This window comes from Triticum aestivum, chromosome 2A, assembly GCF_018294505.1.
Source record: "Triticum aestivum cultivar Chinese Spring chromosome 2A, IWGSC CS RefSeq v2.1, whole genome shotgun sequence".
NCBI lineage: Eukaryota > Viridiplantae > Streptophyta > Magnoliopsida > Poales > Poaceae > Triticum > Triticum aestivum.
Window position 1 is genome coordinate 40,256,503 of NC_057797.1, and position 14,309 is coordinate 40,270,811.

Consider the following 14,309-nt stretch of genomic DNA (forward strand, 5'->3'; position numbering starts at 1 on the left):
TGTTATGGTCCCCAAGAAGGACGACTCACTTCGCATGTGGATTGAATTCAAGCATATCAATCGGGCCTGCCTGAAAGATCATTTTCGTCTCCCCCGCATCGACCAAATTGTCGATTCGACTGCGGGGTGTGAGCGTTTGTCTTTCCTAGACGCCTATTCCGGGTACCATCAGATCTGACTATATGGACCCGATGAGATAAAAATAGCTTTCATCACTCCATTCAGGTGCTTTTGTTATGTCACCATGCCATTTGGTCTCAAGAACGTTGGGGCCACATTCATGAGGATGATTTAGAAGTGTCTGCTCACTCAAATCAGTCGGAATGTGGAAGTATACATGGATGACATTGTGGTCAAGTCACGTAAAGGTTCCGACCTACTGACTGACCTTGCTGAAACCTTTGCCAACCTGAGAAGATATGATATCAAGCTTAACCCGTCAAAGTGTACTTTCGGAGTTCCTGGCGGAAAGTTGCTCGGGTTCCTCGTTTCCGAACAAGGGATCGACACGAACCCAGAGAAAGTTAGGGCCATACTCCGGATGAAGCGTCCTGTGCGCGTGCATGATGTCCAGAAGCTTACTGGTTGTTTGGCCGCCTTGAGTCGATTCATTTCTCGCCTCGGTGAAAAGGCATTGCCTCTTTACCGACTGATAAAGAAATCTGACAAGTTCGAGTGGACTCCTGAAGCTGATGCAATGTTTGCAGATCTCAAAGCCCTGCTTTCCACCCAGCCGGTTCTCGCTGCCCCAGTCAGCAAAGAGCCTTTATTGCTATACATTGCAGCCACTGGACAAGTTATCAGTAAAGTACTCATGGTCGGGCGGGAAGAAGAAGGAAAAGCCTATAAAGTTCAGCGCCAGTATACTATGTTTTTGAAGTTTTGACTCCATCCAAGCAAAGATATCCACATTATCAGAAGCTTGTTTATGGGATTTACATGACCACGAAGAAGGTTGCACATTATTTCTCTGATCACTCCATTACAGTCGTTAGCGATGCACCATTATCAGAAATTCTGAACAACAGAGATGCAACTGGTCGAGTGGAAAAATGGGCGATTGAACTCCTTCCCTTAGATATCAAGTTTGAATCAAAGAAAGCTATCATGTCCCAGGCAATAGCAGATTTCCTTGCCGAGTGGATCGAACAGCAACTGTTGACTCAGATTCACTCGAACCATTGGACCATGTTCTTTGATGGATCTAAGATGCTGAATGGTTCTGGTGCTAGGGTGGTATTGGTATCCTCCCCCCCCCCCCCGAGGCGACAAGCTCCGCTATGTTCTCCAAATTCATTTCAATTCCTCCAACAACGAAGCTGAATATGAGGCACTTTTGGAAGGTTTGCGTATGGCCATTTCACTCGGCATCCGTCGTCTCATGGTCTACGGCGACTCAGATTTGGTGGTGAATCAAGTGATGAAGGAGTGGGACGTTAGAAGCCCAGCTATGACTGGATACTGCAATGCGATGAGAAAGTTAGGGAAGAAGTTTGAAGGTTTAGAACTCCATCATATACCCCAAGTGAAAAATCAAGCAGCGGATGATTTGGCGAAGATAGGTTCCAAGAGGGAAACCATTTCCAGTAATGTGTTTTTGGAGCATATTCATACACCTTCAGTCCAGGAAGATCCTTTCACTAAAGAGCCCCCGCAACCAAAGAGCGCCACTAATCCGACTGAAGTCAAAGTCCCGGCCGTGGTCGACTTGATCATGGAGGTTTTGGTCATCACTCCCGACTGGACGGTGTCGTACATTGCGTACATCCTTAGGAAGGAACTCCCAGAGGACGAAGAAGAGGCCCGACAGATCATCCCCCGATCCAAAGCTTTTACTGTGATAAGAGGGTAGCTGTTCAGAGAAAGTGTAACTGGAGTCAGCCAGAAATGCATAACACCAGAGGAAGGTCGAGTGATCCTTAACGACATCCACTCGGGGACCTGTGGTCACCATGCGTCCTCTCGGACCATTGTGGCCAAAGCATACCGAGCTGGATTTTATTGGCCACGAGCAAATGAGATGGCACAAGAAATAGTCGACAACTGCGAAGGTTGCCAGTCTTACTCCAACATGTCTCACAAGCCTGTGTCAGCACTGAAGACCATTCCACTCGTCTGGCCCTTCGCTGTTTGGGGTTTGGACATGGTCGGACCTCTGAGAACGGGTAGGAGCGGCTTCACTCATGTGCTCGTGGCAGTCGATAAATTCACCAAATGGATTGAAGCCAAACCTATCAAAAGTCTTGAAGCCAGTACTGCGATCAGTTTCATCAGAGAGTTAACATTTCGATATAGTGTTCTGCACAGCATCATCACTAACAACGGCTCGAATTTCGATTCGGATGAGTTCAGAGCCTTCTGTGCTTCCCAAGGCACTCGAGTCGACTATGCTTCAGTCGCCCATCCCCAGTTGAATGGACAAGCTGAAAGAGAAAATGGGTTGATCCTCAAAGGACTGAAACCCCGACTGATGCGTGATCTCAAGCATGCGGCAGGCGCCTGGGTCGATGAACTTCCGTCAGTACTTTGGGGTTTGAGGACGACTTCGAATCGATCGACTGGTCAAACTCCATTCTTCTTAGTCTATGGAGCTGAAGTTGTGCTTCCGAGTGACTTGCTTCAAAATGCACCCAGAGTTGAGCTCTTCTCAGAAGATGAAGCAGAACAGGCTCGACAAGACACAGTTGATCTCCTGGAAGAGGAAAGAGAGATGGCTCCGATCCGATCGACCATTTATCAGCAATACCTGCGTCGATTCCACGCTAGAAACGTGAGAGGTCGAGCATTTCAGGAAGGAGATTTGGTTCTTCAAGTGGATCAACAGAAGCCACACAAGCTTGCCCCTACTTGGGAAGGTCCTTTCATCATCACCAGAGTGCTCCACAACGGAGCGTACCACCTCTACAACATCGAACATAAGAAAGACGAGCCCCACGTTTGGAATGCGGAGTTGCTCCGCCCCTTTTACACTTAAGCATTCAGACTGTTGAGATGTAATAAGAAATATCCTTTAGTTTGATTATCAAAGACACGGTTTAACAGTCTCGTAAATGATCGTTGTTCCTTTTTTATATGTTCTAAATCCCCCAGTGGGTGCCTTAGATGCGAATCTGTTTCGCCTAAGTTTAACAAATCCTACCGAGTGATGAGCAAGCCTCTCACTCGGGGTCTTAGTTGCGAATCCGTTTCGCCTAAGTTTAAAAAATCCTACCGAGTGGTGAGTAAGCCTCCCACTCGGAGGCTTAGTTGTAGTCCAGTACTCACCTAAGTTTGAAAAATCCTACCGAGTGGTGAGCAAGCCTCTCACTCGGAGGCTTAGCTGAAGTCCAGTACTCGCCTAAGTTGAAAAAATCTTACCGAGTGGTGAGAAAGCCTCTCACTCAGAGGCTTAGCTGCAGTCCAGTACTCGCCTAAGTTCAAAAAATCCTACCGAATGGTGAGAAAGCCTTTCACTCGGAGGCTTAGCTGCACAGTACCCAGCTAAGTTGGAAAATCCTACTGAGTGGAGCCTCTCACTCGGAGCCTTAGCTATAGTCCGGTACTTGCTTAAGTTTAAAAAATCCCACCGAGTGATGAGAAAACCTCACACTCGGGGGCTTAGCTGCAGTCCAGTACTCGCCTAAGTTCAAAAAATCCTACCGAGTGATGAGCAAACCTCACACTCGGGGGTTTAGCTGCAGTCCAGTACTCGCCAAAGTTCAAAAAATCCTACCGAGTGATGTGCAAACATCACACTCGGGGGCTTAGCTGCAGTCCAGTACTCGCCTAAGTTTAAAAAAATCCTACCGAGTGATGAGCAAACCTCACACTCGGGGGCTTAGCTGCAGTCCAGTACTCGCCTAAGTTTAAAAAATCCTACCGAGTGATGAGCAAACCTCACACTCGGGGGCTTAGCTGCAGTCCAGTACTCGCCTAAGTTTAAAACACCCTACTGAGTGAGAGCAACCCTCACACTCAAAGGCTTAGCTACAGCGAGTACTCGCCTAAGTTTGAAAAACACTCCTATCCGCAAGGACGACGAGGTGCAAATCGGCTGCAACCCTCTCCTCGGAGCTGCGCCACAAGTACAACATGCGCTCCATCCCCATCCGCAAGGACGACGAGGTGCAGGTCGACTTCAACCCTATCCTCGGAGCTGCGGCACAAGTACAACGTGCGCTCCATCCCTATCCGCAAGGATGACGAGGTGCAGGTCGACTGCAACCTTCTCCTCGAAGCTGCGCCACAAGTACAACATGTGCTCCATCCCGATCTGCAAGGACGACGAGGTGCAGGTCAACTGCAACACTCTCCTCCGAGCTGCGCCACAAGTACAACATGCGCTCCATGCCTATCCGCAAGGACGACGAGGTGCAGATTGACTGCAACCCTTTCTTCGGAGCAGCGCCGCAAGTACAACGTGCGCTTCATCCCTATCTGCAAGGACGACGAGGTCGACTGAGACATCCTCCTCAGAATTGCATCTCAAGTTCAAAGAATACTCTGAGTGAAGAACAAGTTCCACTCAAAGGCAAACGCAAGCACATTCAGAAGATAAACAATGTTTGAATAAATCTCAAAATTTCCGGGATGAATATAAAAGTACTCGGGCATTGGGCCTGAAGGAATTTAACGGTTACAAAATCACTGGGCATTCCGAGGCAAATTTAAGGCTGGGTATCAAGTTTGTTCACTCTGCAGGAGGAGGGCTTGCAGGCTCGACGAACTCGTCCAGATCAATTCCGTCAGTGATCCGAGTGGCAGCAGCAATGGAAGTTTCCATGAAGGATTGTAAGTCGTGTCTTTTGGTGTTAGCAACCTTGATCGCCGCCAGCTTCTCTTCTCGAGCTTCTTTGCAGTGGACCCTAACCAGCGACAGAGCCACGTTAGCACAGAATCAGGCAGAAGACTTCTTCCATTCTTGCACTCGACCAGGAACCTCATTGAGTCGAGTCATCATAGACTCCTACTAGGAAAAGGCCTACTAGTGGTGCACCTGTTTTGCCTACTAATGGCGCACCACAGGTGCGCCACTAGCATCACACCATTAGTATTTTTTTACTAATGGCGCACCATGGGTGCGCCATTAGTATCTGGTATACTAATGGCGCACCACGCAGTGCGCCATTAGTATGTCCCACGGTGCGCCATTAGTATGCCTCCCAGGGGCCATATATACCCATGTGCTTGATACGTCCATTTTGCATCATGCTTTTATATCAATATTTATTGCATTATGGGGTGTTATTACACATTATGTCACAATACTTATGCCTATTCTCTCTTATTTTACAAGGTTTACATAAAGAGGGAGAATGCCGGCAGCTAGTATTCTGGCTGGAAAAGGAGCAAATATTAGAGACCTATTCTGCACAGCTCCAAAAGTCCTGAAACTTCACGGATGATGTTTTCCAAATATATAAAAAACATTGAGCTCAAGAACTTCACCAGGGGGCCACACCCTGCCCACGAGGGTGCGGGGCACGCCCTACCCCCCTGGGCACGCCCCCTACCTCGTGGGCCCCCTGGTGGCCCTCCAGTGACCATCTTCTGCTATATGGACTCTTTCGATGGGAAAAAATCATAAGCCATCTTCTCGGACGAAACTCCGCCGCCACAAGGCGGAACCTTGGTGGAGCCAATCTAAGGTTCTGGCGGGGCTGTTCTGCCGGGAAAACTTCCCTATCGGAGGGGGAAATCATCGCCATCGTCATCACCAACGCTCATCTCATCGGGAGAGGGCAATCTCCATCAACATCTTCATCAGCACCATCTCATCTGAAATCCCTAGTTCATCTCTTGTATCCAATTCTTGTCTCCAAGTCCGGGATTGGTGCTAGTAGGTTGCTAGTAGTGTTAATTACTCCTTGTAGTTGATGCTAGTTGGTTTAATTGGTGGAAGACCATATGTTCAGATCCTATATGCACATTAATAGCCCTCTGATTATGAACATGTTTATGCTTTGTGAGTAGTTACTTTTGTTCCTGAGGACATGGGAGAAGTCTTTCTATTAGTAGTCATGTGAATTTGGTATTCGTTCGATATTTTGATGAGATGTATGTTGTCTCTCCTCTAGTGGTGTTATGTGAACGTCGACTACATGAAACTTCACCATTGTTTGGGCCTAGAGGAAGGCATTGGGAAGTAATAAGTAGATGATGGGTTGCTAGAGTGACAGAAGCTTAAACCCTAGTTTATGCGTTGCTTCGAAAGGGCTGATTTGGATCCATATGTTTCATGCTATGGTTAGGTTACCTTAATACTTTTGTTGTATTTGTGGATGCTTGCAATAGAGGTTAATCATAAGTGGGATGTTTGTCCAAGTAAGGGTAGCACCCAAGCACCGGTCCACCCACATACCAAATTATCAAAGTACCAAACGCGAATCATATGAACGTGATGAAAACTAGCTTGACGATATTCCCATGTGTCCTCGGGAGCACTTTACATCATATAAGAGTTTGTCCAGGCTTGTCCTTTGCTACAAAAAGGATTGGGCCACCTTGCTGCACTTTATTTACTTTTGTTACTTGTTGCTCTTTACAAATTATCTTATCACAAAACTATCTGTTACCACTTATTTCAGTACTTGCAGAGAATACCTTGCTAGAAACCGATTATCATTTCCTTATGCGCCTCGTTGGGTTCGACACTCTTACTTATCGAAAGGACTACGATAGTTCCCCTATACTTGTGGGTCATCAAGACTCTTTTTTGGCGCCGTTGCCGGGGAGTGAAGCACCTTTGGTAGGTAGAATTTGGTAAGGAAAAATTTATATAGTGTGCTGAAATTTACCGTCACTTGTTACTATGGAAAGTAATCCTCCGAGAGGCTTGTTCGGGGTATCTTCACCCTGACCAGTAGAGCAAAGAGTTGCTCCTCAACCTACTGAACCTACTAAAAATGAAAATGCTTGCTTTGAAATTCCTTTGGGTATGGTAGAAAAACTGCTAGCTAATCCTTTTTTAGGAGATGGAACAAAACATCCTGATGAACATCTAATATATGTGGATGAAGTTTGTGGATTATTTAAGCTTGCAGGTGTACCCGGAGATGTTGTTAAGAAGAAGGTCTTCCCTTTATCTTTGACATGGTACATGCTATGTGATGATATGGAGTCTTCAAATTACAAACGATTGAAATTGGAATTTCATGAAAAGTTTTATCCTATGCATCTTGTTCATCATGATCGCAATTATATATATAATTTTTGGCCTCGCGAAGGAGAAAGCATCGCTCAAGCTTGGAGGAGGCTTAAATCAATGTTATATTCATGCCCCAATCATGAGCTCTCAAGAGAAATGATTATTCAAAAAATTTATGCTTGGCTTTCTGATAACAATCACACCATGCTTGATACTTCTTGTGCTGGCTCTTTTATGATGAAGACTATTGAATTCAAATGGGATTTATTGGAAAGAATTAAATGCAACTCCGAAGATTGGGACCTCGACAATGGTAAGGAGTCAGGTATGACATCTAATTTTGATTGTGTTAAATCTTTTATGGATACCGATATTTTTTGGAAATTTAGCACTAAGTATGGACTTGACTGAGATAGTAGCCTCTTTCTGTGAATCTTTTGTTGCTTATGTTGATCTCCCCAAGGAGAAGTGGTTTAAATATCACCCTCCCATAGAAGTAAATGTAGCTGCACCTATTAAAGTTGAAGAAAAGACTATCACTTATAATGATCCTATTGTTCCTACTTGTTATGTTCAGAAACCGCCTTTCCCTGTTAGGATCAAGGATCAGGCTAAAGCTTCAACTGTGGTTCGTAAAAGCAATATTAAAACATATACACCTCCTAAGCAAGTTAAAGTTAAACCTAATATTTCTATTGTTAAAGATCTCTTGGCTGATAATATAGATGGGCATGTTATTTATTTCTGTGATGAAACTGCTAGAATTGCTAAACCCCGTGATACAGATAAACCTAGACCTGTGGTAGGTATGCCTGTTATTTCTGTTAAAATAGGAGATCATTGTTATCATGGCTTATGTGATATGTGTGCTAGTGCTAGTGCAATACCTATTGACTTATACAAAGAAATTATGCATGACATTGCACCTATTGAGTTAGAAGATATTGATGTCACAATTAAACTTGCTAATAGAGATGCTATTTCACCAATGGGAATTGTTAGATATGTTGAAGTCTTGTGTGGGAAAACTAAATATCCTGCTGATTTTCTTGTTCTTGGTTCCTCACAAGATAGCTTCTGTCCCATTATATTTGGTAGACCCTTCTTAAATACTGTTAATGCTACCATAGATTGCACAAGAGATGTTGTTACTGTCGGTTTAGATGATATGACTCATGAATTTAATTTTTATAAATTCAGTAGACAACACCGTGAAGAAGAATTACGTAGTAAAGATGAAATTATTGGTCTTGCCTCTATTGTCATACCTCCTAGTGATCCTTTAGAACAATATTTGCTAGACCATGAAAATGACATGTTTATGAATGAAAGAAGGGAATTAGATGAAGAATTCTTTGAACAAGAACCTATTCTGAAACACAATTTACCTGTTGAAATCCTAGGGGATCCTCCTCCACCCAAGGGTGATCCCGTGTTTGAGCTTAAACCGTTACCGGATACTCTTAAATATGCTTATCTTGATGAGAAAAAGATATATCCTGTTATTATTAGTGCTAACCTTTCAGAACATGAAGAAGAGAGATTATTGAAAACTCTGAAGAAGCACCGTGCTGCTATTGGGTATACTCTTGATGATCTTAAGGGCATTAATCCCACACTATGTCAACATAAAATTAATTTGGAAGAAGGTGCTAAACCAGTTCGTGATCATCAACGCCGACTAAATCCTAAAATGAAAGAAGTGGTAAGAAAGGAGATACTAAAAAGGGAGGTATAATTTACCCCGTTGCTGATAGTCAGTGGGTAAGCCCTGTCCATTGTGTCCCTAAGAAGGGAGGTATTACTGTTGTTCCTAATGATAAAGATGAATTGATTCCTCAAAGAATTATTACTGGTTATAGGATGGTAATTGATTTCTGCAAATTAAATAAGGCTACTAAAAAGGATCATTACCCCTTACCTTTTATCGATCAAATGCTAGAAAGATTATCCAAACATACACATTTTTGCTTTCTAGATGGTTATTCTGGTTTCTCTCAAATACCTATGTCAGCCAAAGATCAATCAAAGACCACTTTTACATGCCCTTTTGGTACTTTTGCTTATAGACGTATGCCTTTTGGTTTATGTAATGCACCTGCTACCTTTCAAAGATGCATCATGGCTATATTCTCTGACTTTTGTGAAAAGATTTGTGAGGTTTTCATGGACGAATTTTCCGTCTATGGATCTTCTTTTGATGATTGCTTGAGCAACCTTGATCGAGTTTTGCAGAGATGTGAAGAAACTAATCTTGTCTTGAATTGGGAAAAGTGCCACTTTATAGTTAATGAAGGTATTGTTTTGGGGCATAAAGTTTCTGAAAGAGGTATTTAAGTTGATAAAGCCAAGGTTGTTGCTATTGAAAAGATGCCATGTCCCGAGGACATCAAAGGTATAAGAAGTTTTCTTGGTCATGCCGGGTTTTATAGGAGCTTCATTAAGGACTTCTCAAAAATCTCTCGGCCTTTGACTAATTTATTACAAAAAGATATACCATTTGTTTTTGATGATGATTGTGTAGAAGCATTTGAAATACTTAAGAAAGCATTGATCTCTGCACCTATTGTCCAGCCACCTGATTGGAATTTACCCTTTGAAATTATGTGTGATGCTAGTGATTATGCCGTAGGTGCTGTTCTAGGACAAAGAGTTGATAAGAAACTAAATGTTATTCAATATGCTAGTAAAACTCTGGACAATGCTCAAAGAAATTATGCTACTACTGAAAAAGAATTCTCAGCAGTTGTATTTGCCTCTGATAAGTTTAGACGTTATATTGTTGATTATAAAGTAACTATTCACACTGATCATGCTACTATTAAATATCTTATGGAAAAGAAAGATGCTAAACCTAGACTTATTAGATGGGTTCTCTTGCTTCAAGAATTTGATTTACATATTGTTGATAGAAAAGGAGCCGAGAACCCCGTTGCAGACAACTTGTCTAGGTTAGAAAATGTGCTTGATGACCCACTACCTATTGATGATAGATTTCCTGATGAGCAATTAAATGTCATAAATTCTTCTCATACTGCTCCATGGTATGCTGATTATGCTAATTACATTGTTGCGAAGTTAATACCACCTAGTTTCACATACCAGCAAAAGAAAAAGTTCTTCTATGATTTGAGGCATTACTTTTGGGATGACCCACATCTTTATAAAGAAGGAGTAGATGGTGTTATTAGACGTTGTGTACCTGAGCATGAACAGGAACAAATCCTACGCAAGTGTCACTCCGAAGCTTATGGAGGACACCATGCTGGAGATAGAACTGCACATAAGGTACTACAATCTGGTTTTTATTGGCCTACTCTCTTCAAGGATGCCCATAAGTTTGTCTTATCTTGTGATGAATGTCAAAGAATTGGTAATATTAGTAGACGTCAAGAAATGTCTATGAATTATTCACTTGTTATTGAACCATTTGATGTTTGGGTGTCGGTGTCAAAACCGGCGGATCTCGGGTAGGGGGTCCCGAACTGTGCGTCTAGGCGGATGGTAACAGGAGACGAGGGACACGATGTTTTTACCCAGGTTCGGGCCCTCTCGATGGAGGTAAAACCCTATGTCCTGCTTGATTAATATTAATGATATGGGTAGTACAAGAGTAGATCTACCACGAGATCAAGGAGGCTAAACCCTAGAAGCTAGCCTATGGTATGATTGTTGTTCATCCTACGGACTAAAACCCTCCAGTTTATATAGACATCGGAGAGGGCTAGGGTTACACAGAGTCGGTTACAATGGTAGGAGATCTACATATCCGTATCGCCAAGCTTGCCTTCCACGCCAAGGAAAGTCCCTTCCGGACACGGGACGAAGTCTTCAATCTTGTATCTTCATTGTCCAGGAGTCCGGCCAAAGGTATAGTCCGGCTATCCGGACACCCCCTAATCCAGGACTCCCTCAGTAGCCCCTGATCAGGCTTCAATGACGACGAGTCCGGCGCATAGATTGTCTTCGGCATTGCAAGGCAGGTTCCTCCTCCAAGTACTTCATAGAAGATTTTGAACACAAAGGTAGTGTCCGGCTCTGCAAAATAAGTTTCCACATATTTCCATAGAGAGAATAATATTTACACAAATCTAATCTGCTGACGTATTCCGTAGCGTGACATCACACCACGGCCAAGTCTTTATTCAAATCGCTTTATTGTCCCACCTCAGCGCGTTTAGCGAGGCGGTTTCCTTGGCACGTCTTGTCAAAGCAGAGATCGTGTCCCCTTATTCCGGGATTCTCATCAATACGGGCGTGGGTAACCCAACCGCGCCATTGATTACGACGCTTGGGAGATAAGCGAGTTTTACCAGGCTGGTGGGGACGCATAGTCGCGTCCACCCATATAAGGGGATAAGGATCCACCTTTTCATCCACGCCTTCTTCCACTAGTAGAAAACAGGGCTCTGGTCCAGGCCGGGTCAGCCATTAGTCCCGGTTCAGTCCAGAACCGGGACCAATGGTCTCGGTTAGTGAGCCCAGGGGGCCGACCGGGCCACGTGGGCCATTGGTCCCGGTTCATCTGGACCTTTGGGTCCCGGTTGGTGGGATGAACCGGGACCAATGGGCCTCGCTCCTGGCCCACCACCATTGGTCCCGGTTGGTGACTTGAACCGGGACCAAAGGCTCCCCTTTAGTCCCGGTTCATGTCACCAACCGGGACCAATGAGGTGCCTATATATATACCCCTCGCTCGCGAGCAGAGCACCCAAGTGCTTTGTTTTTCTCTGGCCGAGGGGGAGAGGGCTTGGTGGTGCTCTAGCTCACCTCCTATGCACACAAGGTGTTTGATGGAATGCCCGAGCCACACTACTTAAGCTTTCTCCTCTCCAAGCTCGACCTCCAAGCTCCATTTTCCATAATATTTGTCTAGGTTTAGCGGTCCGTCACGCCCCGTCCCCGTCTTCACCGCCGTCGATCACCCGCGCCGAGCTCATCGCCGGCACCACCATGGTGAGCCTCTTGTTCTTATCTTCTTTCTGAAAGGAAAAATATTCTTACTTGTATGTTTACATAGATACTTGTATTATTTTCTTACTTTTATTATTGCATCTTATATAGTGCGATGGTTTTGGTATCCGCCCCCGTCGGCCCTCGTCCTGTCTATGATTCGGATGTGGTATATATATTATCTTTATAACTATTGGTTCATTTATTGTTTATGAAAATTATGCCGACCAACGTGACATAGATTTTATTTATGTAGGATGTATGTGAATCGGAAATGCCAACCGACCCTATTGTCGAGAGGTTAAATTTAGTTGAAGAAGAAAACAATTTGTTGAAGGAAAAAATAAAAAAATTGAGGAGGAGAAGATGATATTGGAGTTGCATGTTGCGGATGTCGTCGATGATCACAAGATCAAGATGGATGCAATGCGCTTGAAGATTAGAAAGATTAGAAAATATGCCATTCATACCGAGGCTTGGTATCATTATGCCGTTGGATCAATTGTTACCTTGGTTGCGATTATGATCGCATTTGTTTTCGCATTGAAATGTTTTACATAGTTTCAATGTATGGTTTAATTAATTAGATGCTCTGGAGAGCTATATGTTGTTAGATGAGAACTATGTATGCACTTTGGTTTTAATGTGATGATGAACTTCTATTAATTTGGACACTTAATTATATATAATGCACGCAGATGAACCGGCAATGGATGTACGGTGACAGACACACCTGCGAGTACATTAAGGGCGTGCATGAGTTTCTCGATGCGGCTGAGGCAAACAAGCAGAATGGTTTTATGTGTTGTCCATGCACTGAATGTGGGAATACGAGGTCTTACTCTAACCGGAAAATCCTTCACTCCCACCTGCTTTACAAGGGTTTCATGCCACACTATAATGTTTGGACGAGGCACGGAGAAATAGGGGTTATGATGGAAGACGGCGAAGAAGAAGAGTACGATGACAACTATGTGCCCCCTGAATACGGTGATGCTGCAACGGGGGGAGCTGGTGAAGATCAAGAGGAACCAGACGATGTGCCCAATGATGCTGCAACGGGTGAAGCTGCTGAAGATCAAGAGGAACCAGACGATGTGCCCGATGATGATGATCTCCGCCGGGTCATTGTCGATGCAAGGACGCAATGCGAAAGTCAAAAGGAGAAGCTGAAGTTCGATCGCATGTTAGAGGATCACAAAAAAGGGTTATACCCCAATTGCGAAGATGGCAACACAAAGCTCGGTACCATACTGGAATTGCTGCAGTGGAAGGCAGAGAATGCTGTGGCTGACAAAGGATTTGAGAAGCTACTGAAAATATTGAAGAAGAAGCTTCCAAAGGATAACGAATTGCCCGACAGTACATACGCAGCAAAGAAGGTCGTATGCCCTCTAGGATTGGAGGTGGAGAAGATACATGCATGCCCTAATGACTGCATCCTCTACCGCGGTGCATACAAGGATCTGAACGCATGCCCGGTATGCGGTGCATTGCGGTATAAGATCAGACGAGATGACCCTGGTGATGTTGACGGCGAGCCCCCCAGGAAGAGGGTTCCTGCGAAGGTGATGTGGTATGCTCCTATAATACCACGGTTGAAACGTCTGTTCAGAAACGAAGAGCATGCCAAGTTGATGCGATGGCACAGTGAGAACCGAAAGAAAGATGGGAAGTTGAGAGCACCCGCTGACGGGTCGCAGTGGAGAAAAATCGAGAGAAAGTACTGGGATGAGTTTGCAAAGGACCCAAGGAATGTATGGTTTGCTTTAAGCGCGGATGGCATTAATCCTTTCGGGGAGCAGAGCAGCAATCACAGCACCTGGCCCGTGACTCTATGTATGTATAACCTTCCTCCTTGGATGTGCATGAAGCGGAAGTTCATTATGATGCCAGTTCTCATCCAAGGCCCTAAGCAACCCGGCAACGACATTGATGTGTACCTAAGGCCATTAGTTGAAGAACTTTTACAGCTGTGGAATGGAAACGGTGTACGTACGTGGGATGAGCACAGACAGGAGGAATTTAACCTTAAGGCGTTGCTGTTCGTGACCATCAACGATTGGCCCGCTCTCAGTAACCTTTCAGGACAGACAAACAAAGGATACCACGCATGCACGCACTGTTTAGATGACACTGAAAGTATATACCTGGACAAATGCAGGAAGAATGTGTACCTGGGCCATCGTCGATTTCTTCCGACCAACCATCAATGTCGAAAGAAAGGCAA